Below are 27,980 nucleotides of genomic sequence, written 5' to 3' on the forward strand. Positions count from 1 at the left end.
TTGTAGGTGAAGTGTTTGAAGGTGGTGATGGCTCTATGGAGGGGGGAGAGGTGGGGGAATGAGTGTCCAAAGTGTCTCTATTGTTGGGGCCGTTGGAGGTGTGAAGGCTGCCTGATGGCTCGTCAAAACGGCAGTAGAAGTCGTTAAGGGTGTTGGCTAAGAGCAAGTCATCAGTGGAGTGGGGGGTTTTAGGCTTGTAGTTGGTGATATTCCTAAAACCTTTCCACACAGAGCAGAGGCCGAGTCATTCTCTGGGATTTCACACAACCCAGGATTCAAATCATGAATACATAATGGGATTGGATTTACGACATCATGATTGAAATGTGCCCTATTTGGAAGCAGCAGGGCCCCCTCCTCTGTCGACAGGTTGTGTGAGACTTTAAATCATCAAACTGTAAAATTTTAAATTGTCATTAATCCCTTTACCACTAGTCCTAAAGTGTATATGTTCTTTGATTTCTCCAGTGCCTTCAACACTATTCTTCCCTCGGTTCTGAAGGACAAGCTGGAGAACTCTGGAGTGGACCATCACCTCACTACCTGGATTTTGGACTACCTCACCGACCGACCACAGTATGTGAGGACTCAGGGCTGTGTGTCGGACAGGGTCGTCTGCAGTACGGGGGCCCCACAGGGAACGGTTCTGGCTCCGTTCCTCTTCACCATCTACACTGCAGACTTCTCCCACAATTCCACCCAGTGCTTCCTGCAGAAGTTCTCTGATGACTCTGCAATAGTCGGCCTCATCACTGATGGGGACGACAAGGAGTACAGAGGACTGACTCAAGACTTTGTGGACTGGTGCCAGCTGAACTACCTCCAGATCAACGCCAGTAAAACCAAGGAGCTGGTGGTAGACTTCCGCAGGCACAAGCATTCTCCACTGCAACCACTGAACATCCAGGGTATGGACATTGAGGCTGTGGACAGCTACAGGTACCTTGGTGTTCATCTGAACAACAGACTGGACTGGACTCATAACTCAGACGCCCTCTACAGGAAAGGGCAGAGCAGGCTGTACCTGCTGCGGAGACTCAGGTCGTTTGGGGTGGAGGGCCCACTCCTGAAGACCTTCTATGACTCTGTGGTGGCTTCTGCTATCTTTTATGGTGTGGTCTGCTGGGGCGGCAGCATCTCTGCTGGGGACAGGAAGAGACTGAACAGGGTGATCCGAAGGGCCAGCTCTGTTCTAGGATGCCCTCTGGACCCAGTGGAGGTGGTGAGTGACAGGAGAATGGCGGCTAAGCTGTCATCCCTGTTGGACAACGTCTCCCACCCCATGCAGCAGACTGTGACAGCACTGAGCAGCTCCTTCAGTGGGAGACTGCGGCACCCACGGTGTGGGACGGAGAGATTTCGCAGGTCTTTCCTCCCCACTGCTGTCAGACTCCACAACAAAGACTTTAACTGAACAAACACACACATCCACACATGTGCAATAACACTAAGTGCAATAATCTTTTCTGGCATCGTTGTATTTTTACTCAGTTGTATATAGCATTCGTATTCTATTTTTATCTTATTGTATATTTTTATTCTATTTTATTCTACTGTATATAGTATATTATTTTATTCTATTCTGTACAGCTGTGTACTGTATTTATTCTTATTGTATTCTAATTTTTGCGTAATAACTTTTGCACTGTCCACTTCCTGCTGTGACAAAACAAATTTCCCACGTGTGGGACTAATACTAATAGAATTTCGAAAAAACATCGGTGCAAATTATAAGTCTGTATCACAATGTCTGGTGTTTTCGTGTTTGTTGGATTGTTTTTATTTTGTTTTAGTTTGCAAGTTGGTTATTAGATGCCGCTCCAGCCAGCCAGAGAATCCCCCGCAGCCCCGCCCTCTCTTCTCTGTGCCACAAGCAGCAGGTGCACCTTGCAAACAGAGGGTACCTTTACTCGCAGAAAATGGACGGCAGAAAACTGATCGGTGCCTATGCCATCTCCAAAATGCACTGGCTGATGATTGGGCAGTATGAGTACGAGCAACTTTTTTTTGGGAGATGCCCGTGATGCCGCCGCCACCCTGGGCAACCGCCCATGTCGCCCCTGTCAGAGTTTTACCCCTGATACTGCTGGATAAACAGAAACTCACTCAGGAACGAGGTCACACAGAGCTCAAGTTTTCACTCACGAGAGGGAAGCAGTTGTCTCCAACTCACTTCAACTTGCTTCCCCCTGCAGGCTGCTTTTATTATTTACACACATGAATATGCATAGTCTCATTAACATGTGATGTCTTAAACAAGCATATATGTGAACAAAGAGCAACTGTGTGTGTGTGTGTTTGTCAAGATATGGCTCCGTGAACGCCTCCTTAAAAAAACGATTCTAATTTTTTCTGCAGTTGAAAGTATTTTTTGCCACAAAAATAAAGCTTCCTGTTTGTGTTTATTTCCCTGTTTGTGAGTCATGTGTTCTATTTTACATTCAGTACCATCATGACAATGCTAACATGAGACAAGCAAATTCTGACATGATCTCTTCTTTCACTAAACATTATGGAAAACCACACCAGTTGGTTATAATCAAATACAGCTGGACTCAAATGAAGGTGTAGAACCATCTCAAGGATGATCAGAAGAAATGGACAGCACCTTAGTAAAATATATGAGTGTGACAGCAAATGGTCTGAATACTTAGGGCCATGTGATATTTAAGTTTTTCCTTTTTTAACAAATCTAGAGAAATGTCAACAATTCTGTGTTTTTCGGTCACTATGGGTTGCTGTGTGTACATTGAGGAAAAAATGAACTTAAATGATTTTAGCAAATGGCTGCAATATAACAAAGAGTGAAAATCTGAATACTTTTGGTACCTACTGTAGTGTATGTGAGCACCCTTGTGTACAACTGTGCACATGAGCGCTCTTGAGTTCAAAAGGTTTCTCCATGCAAAGATCTGCTTGAGGGTTTGGGGAGCCATAGCCCTACCCCCCAAGAGCATGAAGCGGGCGCAGAGGAGACCCAGGGCCGGACATCCACAGTGCAAATGGAGGACCACCAGAGAGGCAACCGCACCACCCTCCCTGAAAGAGCTGAGGAAAGCTGCAGATGTGGGGTCACCCAGCACCACGGTGCAGAAGCCACAGAGGGCCGCAGTGACGAGCCCACAGGGCCCGCCGGTAGCAAGTCGCACCAGAGTGGACCGAGCCACAGAGACCCAAGGCAACACCACCTCATCGGAAGGGGCCCGATCTGGCCACAGGCGCCATGCCCCACCAAGCAGCCATCAGGAGTGAGCTGGATAAACACCCGAGTGCTCAGCCCTGAACGCAGAGAACCACCAACTCACCGACGACTGAGGGCATCGGCCACCAGCAGGTAGTGAGGTGGGTGAAGGTAGGCTAGATATTCCAAGTTAGGCGGAGGTGGGGACTCGACCTGACTCATAGATATAGACAAACTGGCACACACAGACAAAAGCATACATTCCCACCCTTATTAACAGAAATACAAATACTCAGCACTCGCCCAACATGGAGAAAAAACAGAAATGAACACTATACACCCATTCACATTCCCCAGACATACTCTATACTCTCGATTACAGGTATTACATGGGAGGGGCATGATGATTTCTGCCAGAAAGAAGTAGGTGTTATCATCCGAAATTTGCGTCATCGAAACACACACACACACACACACACACTGGCGCTTTTAAGAGTTTGGCCATTGTGTGTCTAGGTCAGTCAAACAGCCTGGAGCTGCTAAATTTGAATCCACCAATCACAAAGGCTGCTTCTTTCCCACCAAAACAGCTGCATCTGCTGTAGCCCTTAACCCTTTAGAGCCGATCGGAGCGGGCACGCTCTGTTTTGCGTAACTATTTTTAAATCCCAGTAGCACTGCAACCACGTAAGCTAGCGCAAAAATTTTTTTTGCATATGAAACCGGAGGAGTTGTACTTACATCTTATGCCATCAGCTTGTCCTAGGTCACGGTTTCCTTCCACATAAAGCTTTGCAAAAACTGCATAAAAAGCGCTTGCAGGAACAAAAACATAATATTCCAGAAACACGCTTTGCCGATCCAATCAGCTGTTCATAATACTTCCTGCGTTGGAATAGACGTCGGCGCGAACTTTTGCATTTCCGCCATTACCTGCCCGAAACCGGAAGTGACGTCATTTTCGCGGAAATGTAGTCTTTTTTACCCTCAGGGCCTATACTGGTCTTTTTAAAAGTTATCTTTGACTTTATGACTTTCTGTGTCGTTTCTGGGATGCTTAGGACTCATATTGCACTGCTGGAAATAGTTTATTTTGATGCATATGCTGCTTTTTTGCAAATTTGCAGTATAATATTTATTTTCGTTTTTCCTGCAGTGTATAAAAATTGGCGTATTTCAAAAATAAAACTATGAAGACGCTCAAAATAAATTTCCTGTGGTGGGAAACTATTTTGTGCAACTTTTTTGTATTTACAGTTTTGAGGGATAAGCCTCCTAAATTTCTCTAACTACAAATATATGTTAAAAAAGCAAAAACGATTTTCAATTTTTTTTTAGTTTATTGCACTTTTTTGCAATTTATGTAATTACTATGCACTTAATGAATACATATTATTAAAATCTGGGCTATAATGGTTGTATTGGTGTATAGCAACTTGAAATGCTCCCAAAAATGGCTCCACAGCATGTAAAAATATAATATAAGCTCTGGCGGCCTTGGCTCTATGGTAGGTCTTAAAGGGTTAAATACACGAACAGAGAGAGTACTTTCTGCAATCCAAGGGCATAGATTAGGTTTTGGCATTGGTGGGGACAGATGATTCAACCACCAAACCCTGCCCGATTTCTTTTTCCCCCCTTCTTGTCTTTGCTTCTTAATAAAAAAAATAAAAATAAAAAAAAGGAGAAATATGCTTGCCTACATATGCTATTCTACATGTTTTTAAACCATTTAAAATTACAATTCTTAGTTTTATATGTGAATTATATAATGTTAAATTACTTAAGTATTTTAGGCTTTAGTTTACTTAAGCCATATTCCATATATATCAGGTATCATACAAAGATAAAAATAGATTCATGACAATAAAATAATATGACTTTAAGGACTTAACAACATTACTTCAGTTATAGTACACCAACATCTCTTACACATTAGCACTAAGGGAACACTGAATGACCTGGTGGTTTTTGTCCATAAAGCTACTCATCTAAGATTACCACAAAGTAAAAGATCGATCAGCAAGATTACGTAACATTTTAGGCACACTATTGCCCCTATTAAGTCAGTGAGCTGGGATCTTTTATTCTAAACATGAACTACTGTTATAGCAACGGACATGGACTACTGGTTCTAGTGATGGTAAATTTGATTCTTTTTACTGAATCGAGTTTTAATGAGTCACTCACCAAAGTGAATCGGGTGTTTTGAGTCATTTGATTCACTGAGTCAGTTGACCAGAGAGTGCAAAAAAATTTACATTTTCACTCAAACTTAATTTGTTTCTCTTTTCATGTAAATCCCACTGCTAAGATGAATGATTCCAAAAAAATGACGCTGACCGCAGCATGATTGAAATGGTAAAACAAAACAAAACAAAAGAAACACATAAGTCTTAGTATCATTACTTGCTAATCATGTTTAAAATGTTGACTAATAGTATTCACCAAACATAATATGAGCTATTTATTTTTCCTTTCCAGGTGCAGTGTGAATCTTGCCAAAGATGGGCACATTTTGCATGTGCAAAATATAAAGAGAGCAACCAAGAATATAAATGCAAAAAATGTAAGGAAAACACATAACAACTTCTAATATAAACAGCTGTCTTTTCCCCTCCATGTCTCTTTGCATTCGTTGTCAACATTAGATGATTGTGTGCTGGAGGCCATCTGAACATGCTACCTAAATAAATCCCAGCAGGAAGCATGTTTTAATAGTGTGATTTGGCCATCTGAACATGCTACCTAAATAAATCCCAGCAGGAAGCATGTTTTAATAGTGTGATTTGGCCATCTGAACTTGCTACCTAAATAAATCCCAGCAGGAAGCATGTTTTAATAGTGTGATTTGGCCATCTGAACATGCTACCCAAATAAATCCCAGCAGGAAGCATGTTTTAATAGTGTGATTTGGCCATCTGAACATGCTACCCAAATGCAGGAACCATGTTTTAATAGTGTGATTTGGCCATCTGAACATGCTACCTAAATAAATCCCAGCAGGAAGCACGTTCTTAACGTCCTAGCGAAATAACTCAAAGTTTTTAAGTGTGATTTGGCCATCTGAACGTCCTACCTATACGACCGAGCCATTAACTACGTAAGGTAGCATATTCTGATAAGGTAGCACGGATTGATAGATAAGACCATAAATTTACGCTACGGTAGGATGTTTTGACAAGGTAGGACGTTTTGTCAGAACACAGGCATTGGCTGGTCATCCAGAGCGATAAAATGAGTCAGAGCCTCTGTTATTTAAACTGCCCGTGGATTTTCTCTTGACATTTTTCATCGTTTTTCCAAAACCTGAGTTAAAGTTGGCTGTTCCGTTCCACACTGCTGACATTTTGCTTAGCCTAGCTACAGCAGCCTCCAGTTTCTCTTTTTTATCTGGAGCTGCCAGTCTCACTCGCCTAACCATGTGCCTGTTTAGCGCGAGGTGTCCCCCTAGTGGCCAATCTAAAAAACTACAACAGAAATGACATGCCACCCTCTGATTAATGAAATAAGTTAGTATCGGTTCATGGTATCGGTTAACTTTTACGAGTATGAGTACACACACATTTTACAGTATCGGCCCCAATACCCGATGCCAGTATCGGTATCGGTGCATCCCTACCGAAAGGTTTTTAAGCATATCTGAGACCAGAAGTTTTGGTCTAAGTTAACTGATAAATCCTCTTCCCATTTTGCAATAGGAAGTGATATTGACTCATCTGTTTTAGAAAGCATTCTGTATATTTTGGAAAGTAATTTGGGGGTTTTAAGAGTAAGAAATTGAACCACACTTGGTGGTGTTTGTAGTTCAACTTGACCTGGTTTAAATTTCTTTTTTCCTATGGATTTAATTTGTTGATATTCTAAAAATCTTTTCTTGTTGATCCCATATTGTGTAACTAGTCTGTCAAATGAAATAAATTCTATTCCTTCTAATATATGTTCTAAATATTTGATTCCTTTACCACTCCAATCTGAAAGGTTTATCATATTATTATTTTGTAATATGTCAGGGTTGTTCCAGATAGGTGTACGTTTGCATGGGATTAGTGAAGACTCCGTCAATTTTAGAAACTCCCACCATGCTGTCAGAGAAGAGCTGATGTTGATGCTTTTGAAGCATTCATGTCGTTGGATGTTTGAGCTGATAAATGGTAGATCTGAAATCTCTAGATTATTGCAAAGTGCTTGTTCTACATCTAACCAAGGTTAATCTAAGAGGGTATGTTTTAGCCATCCTGAGATAAATTGAAGCCTGTTGACTAAGAAGTAGTGCTGAAAGTTAGGCAGTTCTAGTCATCCTTTAATCTTGGTCTTTTATAGTGTTTTTAAGCTTATACGTGGGGGTTTATTTTTCCAAAGGAATTTGGACATCTATCAATCTAGACATCTGAACCAATTTTGAGGCGGTTTAGTTGGGATCACTGAGAATAAATTTATTTTTGGTAAGACCATCATTTTTATAGCAGAATCCCTTCTCATGAGTGATATGGGTAGATAGTTCCATGTAGCCAGATCACCTTCTACTTACTTTAAAAGTGGGATATGGTTTAATTTAGTCAGATCTGCAAGCTTGGGAGAAACATTAATACCTAAATATTTTATATTTCCTGATAGCAGTGGTGTAGAAGAAGAATTATGGAAGGAGCAATTAATCGGAAGGACTGTAGATTTTGACCAGTTAATTGAGTAATCTGATATTCTTGCAAAAGAGTTTATAAATTCAATCACCCCAGAGATATTGGTTTGTGAGGTTTGGAGAAAAAGTAACACATCATTCGTAGGGATATCGTTTAGGTTTTATCCGATACCGGTGCCAAATCGGTACTTTTGAAACGGTGCCGGTGCTCAAACGGTGCTCAAACCGGTGCTTAAAGAATGGAGAACACAAAATTGGTCCAAAAACCTCTCATGTTCAGCTGGTTTTTTGTAAAAAGATAGCAATGTTAGCCTTTTCTGCAGCTATGGGGCATATATGGTATCACTCTTGGCTGGAAGCAGTGCTTAAACAACGGAAAAAACACAAACTTTGTCCAAAAACCTCTCATGTTCAGCTGTTTTCCACTTTTTCTTTGGTCATTTTAGCCTTTTGGGCCAGGGTGAAGGGAGCATCTGCCATCAAACAAGAAGACAGCCGCATGTAGCTATGATGATGTTTGCTAGTTCACCTTACATGCATTAATGTAATAACGTGGTTAGCCTACTCAATGTAAATTACACACGAACAACATTAAGCTACTCACGCAGAGAAGAACGGCTGCTGCTGCCATCATCATCCGTCATCATTTCTGCTACACTGGCAGGGCTAGGGGCCAGGACTCCATTCTTCGTGTTTTTGGGGGATGTTGCTCCGGTCCGATAACTGGCAACCCACCCGCAGTAGATGTGCACGGTGTGAGGTCTATTCTCGCAGCAAGCTATCAAATACGACGCATTTCTCGGCTTTAAAAAAAAAAAAACGCTATGTGTCGCCAGGTGTTTCATCAGATTTGAGGTGTTACCTCCTTTGACAGTATCACAGTATCAGCTTAAAGCACTTGTTGCAGGCTGCTGAGTTTGCATATTTTGCTGTGAAGTACAGCCAGACTTTTGACCGCTTCGTCTTGGGCATTTTTAATCTGTAGCTCTGCTCTAAGAACGTACGTACCTGGACCCGCCTACTATCCTCGGAAACGTAAAATGATTGGCTAGAATCTAAAGTGTATCACAGCTCAGGAAAAAAAAAAGCACCGAAATGTGCGCTGCTTTTCGGTCTGGTTACTACCGTTTATGTCAGAACCGGTGCCATGATGGCACCGGACACCGGTACCCATCCCTAATCATTCGCATAAAGGCTGATTTTATGTTCCACGTTCTTGCATTTTATGCCCTTAATTACTGAATTCTGTCTAATTGCTACTGCTAGTGGTTCAATAAAAATTGCAAACAGTGAAGGGGAGAGTGGGCATCGCTGCCTGGTGCCCCTCAGGAGACAGAAACTGGAGGATGTTTGGTCATTTGTTCTGACACAAGCTGTTGGGGAATTATATAATATTTTTAACCAGTTAATGAAAGAGGATCCAAAACCAAATTTGTGTAAAGTTGCAAATAGAAATTTCCAGTTAACTCTGTCAAATGCTTTTTCTGCATCTAAAGAAAATATTGTAGTTTCAAGGTTTTTACTGTATGAGTAATCTATCAAATTAAGTATTTGTTGATGAGTGCCTACCTTTTATGAAACCAGTTTGGTCAGGATGAATTAAGAGGGGGTTTATTTTCTCTAGTCTCTTTGAGAGAGCTTTGCAGATTATTTTAAGGTCTGCATTTATAAGGGATATTGGACGATAGCTTGAGGGATATACAGGGTTTTTCCTTGGTTTTAGCAGGAAATTAATGTTTTCAGAATTCATATTTGATCGAAGTCTGCCCTTTTCGTATGGAACGCCAGGACTGCCATAATGAATTAATTAAATACACCATTAAATAATTAATTAAATGTGTCAATAATTAATTAATTAAATGTGTCAATAATTAATTAAAATGTGAATTACATAAATAATTAATTAAATGTGTCAATAATTAATTAATTACATGTGTCATAACTATTTATTTAATTAATTAATTCCAATTTTAATTAAATATTGACACATTTAACTAATGATTTAATGGTGTATTTAATTAATTCATTATGGCAGTCCTGGCGTTCCATATTTTCCTTGATTTCACACAACGTTCTGTAAAAAACTGGTGCTAGAATCGTCCAGAAATTGTCCAAAAAAAAAAAAGTGATGTTAGTACTTTCAGCGTTAACTTTGTTTTAAAGTCTTTAAAATATACACCATTCAATAGTTGACCTTAATCTTACAGAGAATGTGATGATTTTATGGATAATTAAAGTCAGTCATGTTGTTTATTTTTATTATGGTACTTATCATTTGGGATATGTATTACTGTGTGCATACTTTATAAGAACAGATGAGATAAGGAGAGAGGAGATTAAAAAAATCTCTACCTTGCTGGTTCTATCGACGATGAAATGCTCAAGTATCTATGTAGCACGTACGTAATCTAATTCCACAACACAATGTGATGGGGGAAATCAGCTGTGTTTTGACGCCAATTTTATTTCGAATCTGGCGCGAACCGGCGAGCCAGTTCCTGAATCAGTCACATGGTACGGGCTGCCCGCGAGGCCTTGAACGTCACTGCATACGTAATCAAAGAAAGCCTCGATACGCGCTTTACAAAAACTCCCCCAAGATTAGCCGACACACGCTTCGAAGCTTTGACACACAGGACACATCACTACCAGTTGGTGGCGGTAATGAGTCGTTATTGCCAACCGCCGACAAACCACAAAGAAGAAGACGAAGTACTGCGCGTGCACACAGCGGAAAGTAGACTTACCGAGTAATGATTATAGCCACAGTCATCATACTTGTTATCTACGACGGAGACTTTTGTGGTGTGACAAATATAGTGTGACTGTGCTGAGCTTTCTTACTGCTGCCCTTCTGGTCTCCGGCAGATCACGTTTATGTTTCTCATACGTGATTGGAAAGATATAGGCTCTCGTAGCTCGGACAGCTTGGTCTCTCTCCTAGTCCAACTACAAAGCCGGCCTCCTCCGCTGGGGGATCTTTAGTTCGGGTTATTCTGAGAGGAGATCCAGAGTGAGTACATTATAATTATATAGCTTACTAAATCAATAACTGTCTACAGGGTTTCTTTCTCTTAGCTAATTTTGTTTTCGGCTGTACGTTCTGTTCAGCCCCTGTCATTTTGTCTGCTTGGAGCTTCCAGCAGGACCTTATTTTTTTTTAATCATTTGTGTTCAGCTATTTGTTTTCCTTCAAATGAAGATGTTGTACTGAGTATTATGATTTGATGAGGTGGATAGAATACAACAGATTCCACAATTAATAACAGAATTATGGGCTCAAAATGTGGTCATAAATATTTTGTACTTGTAAAAAAGATTTGTATGTGTAAAAAAAAGATTTGTGTGTGCGTAAAAAAAGATTTGTATGTGTAAAAAAAGATTTGTGTGTGCGTAAAAAAGATTTGTATGTGTAAAAAGAATTTGTGTGTGCGTAAAAAAGATTTGTGTGTGTATAAAAAAAGATTTGTGTGTGTGTGTGTAAAAAAAGATTTGTGTGTGGACTTAGAAAAAAAAAAACCCTGCAAGTTACAAGTACGGATTTTGACCCTATTTTTCTTCCCTTCATCTGATTGGTCAATGTCATGTCAATCACAAATGTAACAATCCAATCAGAGAACAGATGGGTTTGGCTGTCAGAGGGGCACTTTTTTTGAACTGCAGGTCTTTGAAGGGAATAAATGCCCTTTTACATGCCAACCCAGCGTTTTCCTTCATCACCACGAAGGAAAACAGTCTGTGGTCGTCCGAGTTTGGTGATTTTTGTGTCACAGGACTACGTGTTTAATACAGGGACTTCCACAGCCTTTTCAACAGCGCTGCGGACCGCGGGGTGGGGGCGGGCAGTGTTTTGGAAATGACAGTCTTCATTACAAAGCTTTCTTCGTTATGAATTAGCATACATGTTTTTATTGAACATTTGAAGAAGCAGCAAAAAAAACAAACTCTTGTAGAGGACATAAAGTCAGAGATAGAAAAGACAAGGAGCAGGTGCATCTAGTACAGGTAGAGCTGCTGCAAAAACCCACAGAGCCCAGCAGCCAGCGTAACAAATTCTGGATCCTTTGCTTTTAGTTAGCAGTTAGCATTAGCAGCACATCCTGTGTCCGAGGTGAAAGGACTTTTATGCTGCGCACTGTGACTCACAGCAATGGTCCTGGGTCGGCCCTGACTTTGTGTTAAACTAATCCTAAAGTAATAATGGTATTTCTAACCACTGATATACCACAACTTTATCCTTTCAACAGCTACTGAAAGTTAGGGGACCTACCTGCTATTGGATATTTATATAGCGATCCTCCAGCTTCAAACTGTATCACCCTTCAAGGACCTGCAGTTCATAAAAGCGCCCCTCCAACAGCCAAACCCATCTGTTCTCTGATTGGATTGTTACATTTGTGATTGACATGACATTGACCAATCAGATGAAAGAAAGAAAAATAGGGTCAAAATCCGTACTTGTAACTTGCAGGGGTTTTTTTTTCTAAGTCCACACACACATCTTTTTTACGCACACACACATCTTTTTTACAAGTACAAAATATTTATGACCATATTTTGAGCCCATACAGAATCACCACCAGTAATGTCTTTTAAGATGGCGCTGATCTAACGGCAGGTGTTCCAGATCTACTGGCGTTTAGATCAACTGGCGTTGGTCGAACAGTTGTGTGACAGTCTTGCGTTTCAGGAGCTGCTACCGACAAACCAGCAAAAAAACGCCAAATGTGTCACCTGTGACACTTGTGAGGTTATCTCAAACACACTCCGTCAGTCTTGATGCTGTTGAACAACAAAATGTTTAAAAATGTGGCGAGTTTACCTGGTGATATCCTCATGCGCGACGCGATCGCGAAAACAGCAAACAAGTAATACCATGCCGATGTTGTTCACGGGACAGCAAGAGTAAACGATCGGGAGACTCTTGTCGTTGTTATCGTTCCCCTCGCACGTTTTATTTCTCCGGTCTCAGCGTTTTTGCTCCACAACTACAGCGAGCAGTTTACTTTATGCACTAACATGGAGTCGAGTCAACCAGCGCCACCTCTGGCCAAGTGCCACAGCCTACAGCCAGATCAACTTGTGACACACATCTGCACCACGTCTGAATTCGTTTCATGCACAACACATTTGTACCCTTCAATTGTGTCTGTTTGTGCGTCATGCAAATAAACCTTTGAAAAGAATGAAATGATATCATATATTCCTTATTGGCCTACATTTGTACAAAATTCCAAATTATATACACAAAGTCATAGAAATCACCACTCCAATTGGTCATCATGATTTTAATATTCTCTTTTCCCATAACAATGAAATACACCTTGGACAAATATGACACATCAATATTTCATTAGTGTTGTCGCATCACATCCTGTAAGCAGAGTCTGCCTGTGTCTTTTCCCTGGAAATTAATATTTCCAGCCAATATAGGCAATCCATCAACATGACTTGGGAGTTGGTAGTTATATACAGTCTGTATAAGTGTGGTTAATCTAATGAACATTTGTAAGGAGACGGCAGTTACTGTGAATTCACAGCAGTTACACAGTGATTAGTAATAAACATAGCCAGTGAGAGTGAGTGGATTTAAGAAAGTCAGTGACTCAGGTGTGTCGCTTGGTTTGTCATCTGTTTGTGAGACTGGAGGAGACGTAGAATCTTTTGTTTTAAATCTTAGTTAGGAAGATTCCTGTTTGAAAACAAGCACTTTTTGTGAGAAATGCAAGAAGTACATCTGCAGAAAGCACACAGTTACATTCTGTCCATCATGTGGACAAAATTGAAAATGTTGAGCATTGAAAAACTGAGAACGTTGGGCAAGTTCAAAAGAAATGTGTTTGTAAGAATGAAAAACCAAATTGTACCTAAAATAGTTATGGAAAGTCTAACAGTTGTATGTCTGTGTTCTACATGTTTATCTGATGGGAAGTAAAGTTGCTATTGTTTTATTGCAGTTTTTTGACAATTCTGAGTGGATTTACACAGTACGGGTCAAAATTCAATTCAATTTTATTTATATAGCGCCAAATCACAACAAAAGTCGCCTCAAGGCGCTTCATAGATACAGAGAAAAACCCAACAATCATATGACCCCCTATGAGCAAGCATTTTGGCAACAGTGGGAAGGAAAAACTCCCTTTTAACAGGAAGAAACCTCCGGCAGAACCAGGCTCAGGGAGGGGCGGCCATCTGCTGAGACCGGTTGGGGTGAGAGAAGGAAGACAGGATAAAGATATGCTGTGGAAGAGAGACAGAGATTAATAACAGATATGATTCAATGCAGAGAGGTCTGTTAATACATAGTGAGTGAGAAAGGTGACTGGAAAGGAAAAACTCAATGCATCATGGGAATCCCCCGGCAGCCTACATCTATTGCAGCATAACTAAGGGAGGATTCAGGGTCACCTGGTCCAGCCCTAACTATATGCTTTAGCAAAAAGGAAAGTTTTAAGCCTAATCTTAAAAGTAGAGATAGTGTCTGTCTCCTGAATCCAAACTGGAAGCTGGTTCCACAGAAGAGGGGCCTGAAAACTGAAGGCTCTCCCTCCCATTCTACTTTTAAATACTCTAGGAACAACAAGTAGGCCTGCAGAGCGAGAACGAAGTGCTCTAATAGGGTGATATGGTACTACAAGGTCATTAAGATAAGATGGGGCCTGATTATTTAAGACCTTGTATGTGAGGAGCAGGATTTTGAATTCAATTCTGGATTTAACAGGAAGCCAATGAAGGGAAGCCAAAACAGGAGAAATATGCTCTGTCTTTCTAGTCCCTGTCAGTACTCTTGCTGCAGCATTTTGGATTAGCTGAAGGCTTTTCAGTGAGTTTTTAGGACATCCTGATAATAATGAATTACAGTAGTCCAGCCTGGAAGTAATAAATGCATGAACTAGTTTTTCAGCGTCACTCTGAGACAGGATATTTCTAATTTTAGAGATGTTGTGCAAATGGAAGAACGCAGTCTTACATATTTGTTTAATATGTGCATTGAAGGACATGTCCTGGTCAAAAATGACTCCAAGGTTCCTCACAGCGTTGTTGGAGGCCAAGGTAATGCCATCCAGGGTAAGAATCTGGTTCGATACCATATTTCTAAGATTTTCAGGGCCGAGTACAATAACCTCAGTTTTATCTGAATTAAGAAGCAGAAAGTTAGCGGCCATCCAGGTCTTTATGTCTTTAAGACATTCCTGCAGTTTAACTACCGTATTTTCACGACCATAAGACGCACTGTACTAAAAGGCGCAGTCTCAGTTATGTGTGCCATTACTGTATTTAACACACACATAAGGCGCACTGGATCATAGGGCGCATACAAGTACCGTATGCGTATTTAAAAATAAAGCGGGAGCAAACCTGAGTTCGATACCTTACTCACATTTTTATTACCAGTAATCGTCATCATCAACAACACACAAGCATACAAGTGTGCGTATTTAAAAATAAAGCAGGAGCAAAACGAAGTTTGGTACTCACATTTTTATCATCAAACCCATGGAAGTCCTCATCCTCTGTGTCTGAATTGAACAGCTGCGCTAAATCTCCATCAAACATGCCAGGTTCACTTTCTTCACCGTCAGAGTCACTTTCCGTGCCGTGCGGCTCCTCGGAAATGATGCCGGCTTTTGCGAAAGCTTGAACAACAGTGCCAGCAGACATGTTAGCCCAAGCATCTACAATCCATTCGCAAATTGTGGCGTAACTCGCCCGGCGCTGCCTTCCACTCTTGGTGAAACTGTGGTCTCCATCGGTCATCCATCGCTCCCAGGCCGCTCGCAGCCTTACTTTGAACGGGCGGTTCACACCGATGTCCAGCGGTTGGAGTTCCTTTGTCAGGCCTCCCGGAATGACAGCAAGCTCACAGTTCATTTGTTTCACTAGTTTTTTCACATCGGCTGTGAGATGGGCACGCATAGAGTCACAAATTAAGAGCGATGGTGATGCGTGGAAAAAAAAAAAAAACACCTGGTCTCCTTACATACACCTCCCTCAGCCACTCTTTCATCATTTCCTCATCCATCCAGCCCTTTTCATTTGCCTTAATGATGATTCCTGCTGGAAACTTCTCTTTAGGCAAAGTCTTTCTCTTAAAAATCACCATAGGCGGCAGTTTCTGTCCATTAGCATGGCAGCCAAGCACAACAGTAAAAGAAGACTTTTCGTGCCCCGTTGTGCGTATCGCTAGCGTGCTGGTCCCCTTCTTCTCCACAGTGTGACTCACCGGGATATCAAAAGTGAGCGGGACCTCGTCCATGTTTGTGATGTGGCTGGGCTGGATGTTTTTGTCCCCGATGTGTTTGCTGCAGTAGGAGCGGAAGATGGCCAGCTTTTCCTTATAATCCGCTGGAAGTTGCTGCGCTACCGTAGTCCTGGTCCGGATGGAAAAATGGCACAGTTTCATGAAAAGTGAAAGTGAAACTGCTTTTAGCCGAATGGTGACCGTCGAAACGCTTCTCCCGCTCGTTCTTTGCTCGATGATCCACCGCTCGAGTCTTTCCTCCAACTCGGGCCACCTCGCCTTATGTCCGCGGAAACTCAGCTGCGTTTTCTTGACCTGCCGGAGCTTGTTTTCTAGCTTCCTCCATTTGCGAACCATCGATTCGTTAATCTTAAATTCTCTCGCCGCTGCTCGATTTCCATGTTCCTCCGCGTAGCTGATGGCCTTCAGTTTAAACTGTGCTTCATAAGCGTGTCTCTTTGCCATTTTCAGGGTTGCGCCCACACTTCACCCTTTAGCGTTCTCATGGTGTTCTCTACTACGTCCTCCTTACAACACACAGGGCGCACTGCGCTATAGGGCGCGCTGTACTTTTTGAAGAAAATCTAAGACTTTTAAGTGCGCCTTATGGTCGTGAAAATACGGTAATTGGTGTGTGTTATCTGGCTTCATGGATAGATAGAGCTGGGTGTCATCTGCATAGCAGTGAAAATGTATGCTATGTAGGGCTGAACGATTATGGAAAATAATCTAATTGCGATTTTTTGCCCCAATATTGCGATTGCGATGCGATATGCGATTATTTTTTAAGGTCTTTGTCTTCTGTATTATTAAACAAAGACAAGCAATACATCATATAGTATGGCCAATACTATATTACATTAATTTTAAACTGTTCTTTCCTGGAAGACAGACCTCTGTTATGATGACATGAGGTGATGCATGAATTGATGACTGACATTTTTATTTAACTTCTTCAATCACAACAGTATATTTGAACATACACAATAGTTTATTTTTAGCTTACAAACATCTGAGCATAAAGTGCTGGCAAGGAACCCTGGTGTAAACATTAAAATGAAAGTCAGTACAATGTGCAGATTGCAGAAATATACATAAAAAAAATCAGTGGCTTTACCACACTCAGTTTTTCGACATCTGTGAACTACTAGACAGTCATTCAATTAAAAAATAATATTAAATAAATAAAACTAATAAATAAAAAATACAAAGTTTAAAGGCGTGAAATTGGACGGTCTAGCCTTCTGATTAGCGTCACCGCTGTCTCGGTGGAGTTTAATAAACTCGGCCGTCTGCTTCTTGCTATCTAAAATATGACCAGACACTGGTGTAAATTCTCGACTGTCTCATACTTCTGTTTAATAAGTTTTCTGTTTGACGTTTAGTCAGCTGTGTGAAAACCAAGGAGGAACCCACCCGGGGGATTAATAAAGTTTTATTTTATCTAATCTAATAACTTTAATCTCAGCCAAACCGATTTACTCACGAACAAACAAAACACTGAAAAAAGCCCAACAATAACATTTTTAGGTTGTCTAAGTGACTTATATATTACATTTAACCCGAGCAGCGAAACTCCGCGGTGATCTGAAAATGATGTGCCGGGAGTTGTGCCGTTCTCGGCCGCATCAGTAATCCTCGAGCTCCCGGCTAGCTGTCGAGCTGGTGGGTAGCAGACGCCTCTGAAAACGTCGAAGCACTTTTGCAAATATGGGATATCTTGATAAACCGAGCAGATATTTGATGTTTACACAACTACTTTCTCGCCTGAAAATATGTTAAAAGTTTATTTTGTGACCCAGAAAGATTAGTATGAGTAATTTTAAAACTTAGTAGCGGCCGCCATTGCTGGAAACTGGAGTTTGGCTGGGCCGCGCTATGAATTCTGGGATATGGTAGTAATTTGGACAGCCTTATAATCGCAGTATAATCGCAGCCTTTGCGGTTAGAAAATTGCACTTGATCATGTCACGATATTATCGCAAATGCGATATATCGTTCAGCCCTAATGCTATGTCTTCTAATGATACTGCCTAAGGGAAGCATGTATAATGTAAACAGAATTGGTCCTAGCACTGAACCCTGTGGAACTCCATAATTAACCTCAGTGTGTGAAGAGGACTCTCCATTTACATGCACAAATTGGAGTCTATTAGATAGATATGATACAAACCACTGCAGTGCAGTACCTGTAATACCTACAGCATGTTCTAATCGCTCTAATAGGATATTATGGTCAACAGTATCGAATGCTGCGCTAAGGTCTAGCAGGACAAGCACAGAGATGAGTCCACTGTCAGAGGCCATAAGAAAATCATTTGTAACCTTCACTAAAGCTGTTTCTGTGCTGTGATGAGCTCTGAAACCTGACTGAAACTCTTCAAATAAACCATTCCTCTGCAGATGATCTGTTAGCTGTTTGACAACTACTCTTTCAAGGATTTTTGATATGAAAGGAAGGTTGGAGATTGGCCTGTAATTAGCTAAGACTGCTGGGTCTAGAGATGGCTTTTTGAGTAAAGGTTTAACTACAGCCAGCTTGAAGGCCTGTGGTAAATAGCCGATTATTAGAGATAGGTTGATCATATTTAAGATCGAAGAATTAATTAATGGCAGGACTTCTTTGAGCAGTTTTGTAGGAATGGGGTCTAAAAGACCCGTTGATGGTTTGGAGGAAGTAATTATTGAAGTTAACTCAGAAAGATCAAATGGAGAAGAAGAGTCTAACTTAACATCAATGGTACTAAGAGCAGCTGTAGATAATATTACATCTGTGGGATGATTATTGGTAATTTTTTCTCTAATGATAAAACTTTTATTTGTGAAGTAGTTCATGAAGTCATTACTAGTTAACGTTAAAGGGGTGGTTGGCTCAAAAGAGCTCTGGCTTTTTGTCAGCCTGTCTACAGTGCTGAAGAGAAACCTGGGGTTGTTCTTATTTTCTTCAGTCAGTGATGAATAGTGTTACGTCCCCCCCAAAGGGGTCTAGGCATGTGAGTGAGGGGACCAGTAACAAATGAGTCCAGAACAGAATGAAAGGAAAACAGACAGGTGTTCTTAGTAAATAACATAGTCTTTATTGTAGATAATCATAACATAAGGAGCCGGCAACGCCGTATTACCAATAACATGCCGAAAAAAGGTGGCAACAACAAAGAACACAACAACCAAACAAAAACTCCACACCACGAGGAGGCACTTCCAGGGGCCCACAAGCTCACCCTGTCACTAACAGTAGCTGGCTTTACTGCTGCCAAGGCCCACAAGCCCACACTACTCACGTAAAGCAGCTATACTGCTTCCACAACTCCACACTTCAGGCAGGCTACCTACACACCAAGCAGAGACACCCCACACCCTGCTCACAGCTCATCCCCAGCTTATATGACCTCAGAGAGGTGATTGCTGACTGGGCCCAGGTGGTAAGTGAGTCCAATGAGCAGCAGCTGTGTCCTGGGGAGAGAGAGAGAGCAAGAGAGAGACAGAGGGGTGGAGCAAAAGAGGAGGAGGCGTAGAAAAACACCACGCCCACACAAGGGCAGTATCAGGAGGCCCAGCTAGGGCCATAACAAATAGTAAGATGTTCTGGCTTTGCGGAGGGCTTTCTTATAAAGCAGCAAACTATTTCTCCAGGCTAAATGATGATCTTCTAGATTTGTGACACACCATTTCCTCTCCAGATTACGAGTCATCTGCTTTAGGGTACGTGTTTGAGAATTATACCACGGAGTCAGGTACTTCTGATTAGAGACCTTAGTTTTCACAGGAGCTACAGTATCCAGAGTCGTACGTAGTGAGGAGTTGAAATTATTAACAAGATAATCGACCTCTGTTGGGGTAGCGTTCAGATAGCTGCTCTGCTGTGTTGGTACAGGGCATTGGAGATGATAACAGTGGGTGGATTATATTCTTAAACTTAGTTACAGCGCTTTCAGAAAGACATCTACTCTGATAAACGTCTACTCTCCACTGCTGTGTAATCAATTATTGTAAATGTAAATGTTATCAGGAAATGATCAGACAGGAGAGGGTTTTCAGGAAACACGGTTAAATGTTCAGGTTCTATGCCATATGTTAAAACAAGATCTAGAGTGTGATTAAAGTGGTGGGTGGGTTCTTTTACATTTTGAGAGAAACCAATTGAGTCTAATAACAGATTAAATGCCATGTTGAGGCTGTCATTTTTAGCATCTACATGGATGTTAAAATCACCCACAATAATTATTTTATCTGAGCTCAGAACTAAATTAGATATAAAGTCTGAGAAATCAGACCGAAACTCTGTGTAAGGCCCAGGTGGACGATAGATGATAACAAGTAAGACTGGTTTCTGAGTTTTACAGCTGGGGTGGACAATGTTAAGCATCAGGCTTTCAAATGAATTAAAAGTCTGTCTTGGTCTTTCATTAATTAATAGGCTGGTGTGGAAAAATTGCTGCCACACCGCCCCCTCGGCCTGTGCTTCGAGATTTCTGGTAGTTAGAATGACTCGAGGGTGTTGATTCATTTAAACTAACATAATCATCCTGCTGCAACCAGGTTTCTGTAAGGCAGAGTAAATCGATTTGTTGATCAATTATTAAGTCATGTACTAACAAAGACTTGGAGGAGAGAGACCTAATATTTAATAATCCACATTTCACTGTTTTACTCTTTGGTTCAGATGTGGATACTGTATTGTTCTTTCTTTGTAATTGTTTATGTTTAAGTTGTTTGTTTATAAATTTGTCCATATTTCTAGAAATGAGAGCTGCTCCATCCAAAGTGGGATGGATGCCGTCTCTCCTAACAAGACCAGGTTTCCTCCAGAAGGTTTGCCAATTATCTATGAAGCCCACATCGTTTCTGGGACACCACTCAGACAGCCAGCAATTTAAGGAGAACATGCGGCTAAACATGTCACTCCTGGTCTGATTGGGGAGGGGACCAGAGAAAACTACAGAGTCCGACATTGTTTTGGCAAAGTTGCACACCGATTCAATATTGATTTTAGTGACCTCCGATTGGCGTAACCGGGTGTCATTACTGCCGACGTGAATTATGATTTTACTGAATTTACGTTTACCCTTAGCCAGCAGTTTTAAATTTCCTTCATTGTCGCCTGCTCTGGCCCCTGGAAGACAATTGACTATGGTTGCCAGTGTCTCTAGCTTCACATGTCTGAGAACAGAATCGCCAACTACCAGAGTTTGACCCCCGGCGGGTGTGTCGCCGAGTGGGGAAAAACGATTAAACACATGAACGGGTTGGTGGTGTACCTGGGACTTCTGTTTAGGACTATGCTTCCTCCTCACCGTGACCCAGCCGCCCTCTTTCCCCCAGCTGCTTGGGATCTGCCGGGGAACAGCTAGCGGGGCCTACGCTATCTTCGGCTGCACCAGCTACAGGGGCCTGGCTAGCTACGGGTGAATGAAGGGTGCGAAGCCGAGTCTCCAATTCAGTAATCCTGGCCTCCAGAGCTGCAAATATGCTACATTTGTTACAGATATCATTACTGCTAAAGGAGGCCGAGGAGTAACTAAACATCTGACACAATGAGCAAGAAAGTGCAGGAGGGACAGGTGAAGTAGCCATGGTGCTAATGAGTCAGCTACGAGCTAAGCTAAGCTAGCGAGACAGTACAGAGACAGTGAGTGAATACTTTGGCTATAAATTAGGTAGTGAGTACACAGAAAGTGTGCTTCGGATGAAGCACGTGAAGATTATACTATGAAAGAAGAATGTATTTAAAAGTTGTTAATTAAATTGCTAGGCAAATAAGCTACTCAGAAACACCACTGTGTTTGAGCAGGAACAGGAAGTGATACTCTACCGCAGAGCAAGCGAACACCAAGTGACCCGCAACAAAATCAATGTCATTTTTTTGTTCTTCAACATAATACAAGGGTTCATTTCCAAAACTTGCTTATGATCTTCAATTTGTAGCAGATCCACTATCACACAGCAGCTGGACCAGTTTCAAATGGAGGTCAGTCCACTACTGCCACCTGTGGCCAAGTGCCACAGCCTACTACTAGATTAACTTGTGACACATCTGCACCTGCTGCTATGATCACATTGAGTAGAGGCTGAGTGGCTGCACTAACCCCTGGTACATCCAAATCTACCCACAAACATGTTGAAAGATGCAATCCCAGCAATGTGGATTGTCAACACTAAAAACAATCAGTAAGCAAAGACAACAGGGATCACTTTTTTCTGTTTATTTAGCACCCACAACATTTGTAGTCTCCTTCTGCACAGGGGAAGTCCACACAGACTGTGTGGTACCACTTTCCACAGAAGGTGCATTCAGTCTGCAAGATTGAATGAGATTGTCAGAGTCATTGTCTGACTGTTTATTACTGATCACCTGCTGTACATTCACAGTAACTGCCATCTCCTTACAAATGTTTATTAGATTAACCACACTTATACAGACTGTATATAACAACCAACTCTAAAATGTTTGCTCGCAGAGAAAAGACGCAGACAGACTACGCTAACGACATGTGATGTTACAACAATAGTGAAATATTAGGGTCATTTCATTCATTTCAAAGGTTTATTTGCATGACGCACAAACAGACACAATTGAAGGGTACAAATTAGGGCTGCCACAAACGATTATTTTGATAGTCGACTAGTCACCGATTATTTTTGCGATTAGTCGACTAATCAGATCATGAATCCATTGGACGTAAAACGTACAGCTTATTGCACCAGCAGCATCTGCTCTTATATAACTATCATTAGCTTACAGCTTTAAGTGTTTAAGGTATGTGCTAACTAAAAATAAAGACAAGATGATAGTTTATTAAATTTGAATGAAATTTGCAGATTGTTTCAGTGAAGTTTAATAAACTCCTTGCTATCTAAAATATAACAGGACACCGGAGTATATTCTCCAGCATCTCACACTTCTGATAATCAGCTGTCTGCTTGACGTTTATTCAGCTGTGTAAAAACTATAACTTTAATCTCAGCCAATCCGATTTACTCAGGAACAAATAAAATACTGAAAAAAGCCAAACAATAACATTTTTAAGTTCTCTAAGTGACTTGTATATCATGTTTAACCTGAGTAGCGAAAGACGGCGGTGGGTTTGAAAACGATTTGCCGGAAGTCCGGTGTTCTCATGGCTCTAGTTAGCCTAGCCCCCGGCTCGCTATCGAGCTAGTGGGTAACAGACGTCTCCGAAAACGTCGGAGCGCTTTTGAAAATATGTGGTGTCTTGATAAACTGAGCAGATATTTGAGGTTTACACAGCTACATTCTCGCCTGAAAATATGTTAAACGTCTATTTTGTGACCCAGAAAGAATAATAAGAGTAATATTAAAACGAACTAGGTGCCGCCATTGTTGGAAACTGAGCTGGGCCGCGCTATGAATTCTGGGACAGTTTCTTCTTCTTCGGCGTTTAACGGCAGCTGGCATCCTTGTACATGCAGTGCTGCCATCTTCTGTTTCAGTCCGTTATTACACTCTTAAATCCTACTACTTAGTCCTGCGTCTTTCAGGATCTTACAAAGCTTCAAACGACGCGTCGACTATTAAATTAGTCGTCGACGAGTTTGATAGTCGACGTAATCGTGACTAGTCGACCAATCGTGGCAGCCCTAGTACAAATGTGTTGTGCATGAAACGAATTCAGACGTGGTGCAGATGTGTGTCACAAGTTGATCTGGCTGTAGGCTGTGGCACTTGGCCAGAGGTGGCGCTGGTTGACTCGACTCCATGTTAGTGCATAAAGTAAACTGCTCGCTGTAGTTGTGGAGCAAAAACGCTGAAACCGGAGAAATAAACCATACGAGGAGAACGATAACGACGACAAGAGTCTCCCGATCGTTTACTCTTGCCGTCCCGTAAACAACATCGGCGTGGTATTACTTGTTTGCTGTTTTCGCGATCGCGTCGCACATGAGGATATCACCAGGTAAACTCGCCACATTTTTAAACATTTTGTTGTTCAACAACATCAAGACATTTGGCTTTTTTTTTTTTTTTTTTTTTCTTTTGCTGGTTTGTCGGTAGCAGCTCCTGAAACGCAAGACTGTCACACATCTGTTCGACCAACGCCAGTTGATCTAAACGCCAGTAGATCTGGAACACAGGCTGTTGTAGCAGCTGTCTTCATAAGCGCCCCCCTCCCCCCCCTTCTTTTTGTTCCTACTATCCAGTATTTATCCATCATAACTCTGTTTCTACACTCAGTGAGTGCATGTTGTTTGTTGTATATTTCCTGCTATGAAAACTTAGTTTTCCTCTGGGATTAATAAGGTTTTTCTGATTCTGAGGTTTGTGATGTTAGTACGAGGCACAATAATGCTACACAATACAATGGTCTGCAGTAGTGCCTTATAATAATACAATAAATTTAACTGGCTTAAATATAAAAATCTTTTTGCTGTCACAGGCGACTGGCAGCAGGCGAAGAGTCTGCAGGAGGAGCATCTCAGCACCTGTAGTCAGAAACATTGGTTCTTCACTGAAGGTGACAAAGAAAAATCGCCAACATTATTCTACAGACATTAATTGGTTGTTATTTTAATAATAATAATAACATCTAATTCTGTACACAGTGACATTTTGCCTGCTTATCCCAAATGAGAGACAAATCACTGCTGAAGAAAAATAATGTTCTCAACCTGCTTACATTAAATCAATGGATGGATGAAATTAGCCGTTTTTAACCCTCCCGAAAATAAGCTTCTCAAGGATCAGTTTTTGGTCCTGGATTTTTTTTTAACCTTTACACACTCTACATGTTGTATAATAAAGTATCTATTAATATGTTCTAGTGTTGCACATGATACATTTTTCACAGCTGATACACAGTTGTGCTTTATTTCCTCTGATAATCTCTGATAGCGTATTTTGTAAATAGTATTACATCCTCTGCACACTTTGGCTGCTCTGAAAAAGAAGGCAACAAACCAGAGAAGTTTGACTCCCTGGAAGAACTTATAAGTACACCTACACTGAAGACTAATTCATGCTTCTTTTGACCTGAACAAGAAAAAGCCCTCTATAAAGTTATGAAATCTTAGTAAATGAGGAAAACAGGAACAGCTCTGTAGCCAGGCTGACTAAGCCACAGGTCTAATGGTTAGACACACCTTCTCATGATTTTTCTGTTTTATAATGACTTTTTACATTATAGATTCTAATTGAAACCATCAAAACTCCAAATGAACACATATGGAATTAGGAGACAAAAAAATGTTAAATAACTCAAAACATACTCAGATTTTAGATTCTTAAAAATGTTAGATTCTTTAAAATAGCCATCCCTTGTATTGATTACTATTTTTCACACTGTGTGTGTGTGTGTGTGTGTGTGTGTGTATAGATTAGGGCTGCCACGATTTGTCGACTAGTCACGATTACGTCGACTATCAAAATCGTCGACGACTGATTTAATAGTCGACGTGTCGTTTGAAGTTTTGTAAGATCACAAAAGACGCAGGAATAAGTAGCAGGATTTAAGAGTGTAATAACGGACTGAAACAGAAGATGGCAGCACTGCATGTACAAGGATGCCAGCTGCCGTTAAACCCCGAAGAAGAAGAAGCAGCTGTGTCCCAGAATTCATAGCGCGGCCCAGCTTAGTTTCCAACAATGGCGGTAGCTAGTTAGTTTTAATATTACTTTTATTATTCTTTCTGGGTCACAAAATAAACGTTTAACATATTTTCAGACGAGAATGTAGCTGTGTAAACCTCAAATATCGGCTCAGTTTATCAGGACACCACATATTTTCAAAAGCGCTCCGACGTTTTCGGAGACGTCTGTTACCCACTAGCTCGATAGCTAGCCGGGGGCTAGGTCACTAGCGCCGTTAGAACACCGGACTCCCGGCAAATTGTTTTCAAACCCACCGCCGTCTTTCGCTACTCAGGTTAAATATATATGAGTCACTTAGATAAATTAAAAATGTTGTTGTTTGGCTTTTTTTTTTTTTTTGTATTTTATTTGTTCCTGAGCAAATCGGATTGGCTGAGATTAAAGTTATAGTTTTTACACAGCTGAATGAACGTCAAGCAGACAGCTGATTATCAGAAGTGTGAGATGCTGGAGAATATACTCCGGTGTCCTGTTATATTTTAGATAGCAAGGAGTTTATTAAACTTTACCGAAACAATCTGCAAATTTCATTAAAACTGAATAAACTATCATCTTGTCTTTATTTTTAGTTAGCACCTTAAAAGCTTAAAGCTGTAAGCTAATGATAGTTATATAAGAGCAGATGCTGCTGGTGCAATAAGCTGTACGTTTTACGTCCAGTGGATGATGATCTGATTAGTCGACTAATCGCATAAATAATCGGTGACTAGTCGACTATCAAAATAATCGTTTGTGGCAGCCCTAGTATAGATATATGTATGTATATGTACACTAAATAGGTTTTGTGAAGTGCATGTCACTGTTTTAGTTCTTTGTCATCATAGGCAAAAGAAGGGGAAGTGTGCTGAAACCTCTCCAAATTTATGACCTCAACAAAAACCAACCAATGCCAGCAAGTACAGATGAATGAGTTGTGATCCCTGTGGAGAAGACTTTCATCACTATGAAGAAGGCCAGAAGACGCCAGCGCATTGACAGTGGAGACAGAAGCTTCATGTGCAATCAGTGTGGAAAGGCTTTTACTCATAATAGCAGCTTAAAACAACACCAGCTTCTCCACACTGGCATTAAACCATTCAGCTGTGATCAGTGTGGAAAGACTTTCACCGAGAATGGCAACTTAAAAAGACATCAGCTCGTCCACACTGGCATTAAACCATTCAGCTGCGAGCAGTGTGGACAGGCTTTCAACCAAAATAGCAAGTTAAAAAAACACCAGCTTCTCCACACTGGATTTAAACCATTTAGCTGTGATCAGTGTGGAAAGGCTTTTACTGAAAATGGCAACTTAAAACAACATCAGCTCGTCCACACTGGCATTAAACCATTCAGCTGCGATCAGTGTGGAAAGACTTTCACTCAGAATAGCAGCTTAAAAAAACATCAACTCATCCACACTGGCATTAAACCATTCAGCTGCGATCAGTGTGGAAAGACTTTCACTCAGAATAGCAGCTTAAAAAAACATCAACTCATCCACACTGGATTAAAACCATTTAGCTGTGATCAATGTGGAAAGGCTTTTACTGAAAATGGCAACTTAAAACAACATCAGCTCATCCACACTGGCATTAAACCATTCAGCTGCGATCAGTGTGGAAAGACTTTCACTCAGAGTGGCAGCTTAAAAAAACATCAACTCATCCACACTGGATTTAAACCATTCAGCTGCGATCAGTGTGGAAAGTTTTTTACTCATAGTAACTGTTTAAAAGAACATCAGCTCATCCATACTACAGATAAACCATTCACCTGTGATCTGTGTGGAAAGTCTTTTACTCATAGTAAAAGCTTAAAAGATCATCTTCTCATCCACACTGGAATTAAATCATTTGTCTGTGGTCAGTGTGGAAAGGCTTTTACTCATATTACAAATTTAAAACAACATCAGCTCATCCACACTGGAATTAAACCATTCAGCTGTGATCAGTGTGGAAAATCATTTACTCGGCGTAGAAACTTAAAAAAACATCATCTCCTCCACATTGGATTGAAACCATTCAGCTGTGATCAGTGTGGAAAATCTTTTAGCTGCATGAGTTCCTTGAAAGAACATCAGGCCATCCACACTGGCATTAAACCATTTGTCTGTTGTCAGTGTGGAAAGGGTTTTCGTCGCATGGATACTTTAAAAAATCATCAACTAATCCACACTGGAGTTAATTAATTTTTTTATTGGTCAGTGCTGAAATGCGGCCAATTCTATGTAAACATTTTAAAAAATCAGATTGTTCACACTGCAATTGTAGCGTGTATTGAATTTGTGGAATTTCTTTCGTATTGTATTGTATATTGTAATATTTGATGTTTA

General features: G+C 41.0%; 1 pseudogene across 1 annotated transcript; it reads left to right on the forward strand.

Moving 5' to 3' along the window:
* The first annotated feature begins 10,384 nt into the window (after window positions 1-10,384).
* Window positions 10,385-27,392, forward strand: LOC113019241 (uncharacterized; annotated as a pseudogene). Its single transcript, XR_013903053.1, has 3 exons — window positions 10,385-10,833; window positions 24,459-24,536; window positions 26,494-27,392. The product of XR_013903053.1 is annotated as an uncharacterized LOC113019241 (transcript).
* Window positions 27,393-27,980: the final 588 nt, after the last annotated feature.

The sequence above is a fragment of the Astatotilapia calliptera genome, chromosome 3, assembly GCF_964374335.1.
Source record: "Astatotilapia calliptera chromosome 3, fAstCal68.1, whole genome shotgun sequence".
Classification (NCBI taxonomy): Eukaryota; Metazoa; Chordata; class Actinopteri; order Cichliformes; family Cichlidae; genus Astatotilapia; species Astatotilapia calliptera.